General features: G+C 51.3%; 1 non-coding gene across 1 annotated transcript in view; it reads left to right on the forward strand.

The window, feature by feature from the left end:
* Nucleotides 1–1,399, forward strand: part of LOC124774733 — a 1,909-nt gene continuing 510 nt past the window's right edge. The window contains exon 1 of the ribosomal RNA XR_007015470.1: nt 1–1,399. This exon is cut by the window's right edge and continues 510 nt beyond it. This is a non-coding gene — a ribosomal RNA (small subunit ribosomal RNA).

Below are 1,399 nucleotides of genomic sequence, written 5' to 3' on the forward strand. Positions count from 1 at the left end.
TCCCTGGTTGATCCTGCCAGTAGTCATATGCTTGTCTCAAAGATTAAGCCATGCATGTCTCAGTACAAGCCGCATTAAGGTGAAACCGCGAATGGCTCATTAAATCAGTTATGGTTCCTTAGATCGTACCCACGTTACTTGGATAACTGTGGTAATTCTAGAGCTAATACATGCAAACAGAGTCCCGACCAGAGATGGAAGGGACGCTTTTATTAGATCAAAACCAATCGGTCGGCTCGTCCGGTCCGTTTGCCTTGGTGACTCTGAATAACTTTGGGCTGATCGCACGGTCCTCGTACCGGCGACGCATCTTTCAAATGTCTGCCTTATCAACTGTCGATGGTAGGTTCTGCGCCTACCATGGTTGTAACGGGTAACGGGGAATCAGGGTTCGATTCCGGAGAGGGAGCCTGAGAAACGGCTACCACATCCAAGGAAGGCAGCAGGCGCGCAAATTACCCACTCCCGGCACGGGGAGGTAGTGACGAAAAATAACGATACGGGACTCATCCGAGGCCCCGTAATCGGAATGAGTACACTTTAAATCCTTTAACGAGTATCTATTGGAGGGCAAGTCTGGTGCCAGCAGCCGCGGTAATTCCAGCTCCAATAGCGTATATTAAAGTTGTTGCGGTTAAAAAGCTCGTAGTTGGATTTGTGTCCCACGCTGTTGGTTCACCGCCCGTCGGTGTTTAACTGGCATGTATCGTGGGACGTCCTGCCGGTGGGGCGAGCTGAAGGCGTGCGACCGCCTCGTGCGTGCTCGTGCGTCCCGAGGCGGACCCCGTTGAAATCCTACCAGGGTGCTCTTTATTGAGTGTCTCGGTGGGCCGGCACGTTTACTTTGAACAAATTAGAGTGCTTAAAGCAGGCAAGCCCGCCTGAATACTGTGTGCATGGAATAATGGAATAGGACCTCGGTTCTATTTTGTTGGTTTTCGGAACCCGAGGTAATGATTAATAGGGACAGGCGGGGGCATTCGTATTGCGACGTTAGAGGTGAAATTCTTGGATCGTCGCAAGACGAACAGAAGCGAAAGCATTTGCCAAGTATGTTTTCATTAATCAAGAACGAAAGTTAGAGGTTCGAAGGCGATCAGATACCGCCCTAGTTCTAACCATAAACGATGCCAGCCAGCGATCCGCCGCAGTTCCTCCGATGACTCGGCGGGCAGCCTCCGGGAAACCAAAGCTTTTGGGTTCCGGGGGAAGTATGGTTGCAAAGCTGAAACTTAAAGGAATTGACGGAAGGGCACCACCAGGAGTGGAGCCTGCGGCTTAATTTGACTCAACACGGGAAACCTCACCAGGCCCGGACACCGGAAGGATTGACAGATTGATAGCTCTTTCTTGATTCGGTGGGTGGTGGTGCATGGCCGTTCTTAGTTGGTGGAGCGAT

This window comes from Schistocerca piceifrons, unplaced genomic scaffold (assembly GCF_021461385.2).
Source record: "Schistocerca piceifrons isolate TAMUIC-IGC-003096 unplaced genomic scaffold, iqSchPice1.1 HiC_scaffold_971, whole genome shotgun sequence".
In the NCBI taxonomy this organism is placed as follows: Eukaryota; Metazoa; Arthropoda; class Insecta; order Orthoptera; family Acrididae; genus Schistocerca; species Schistocerca piceifrons.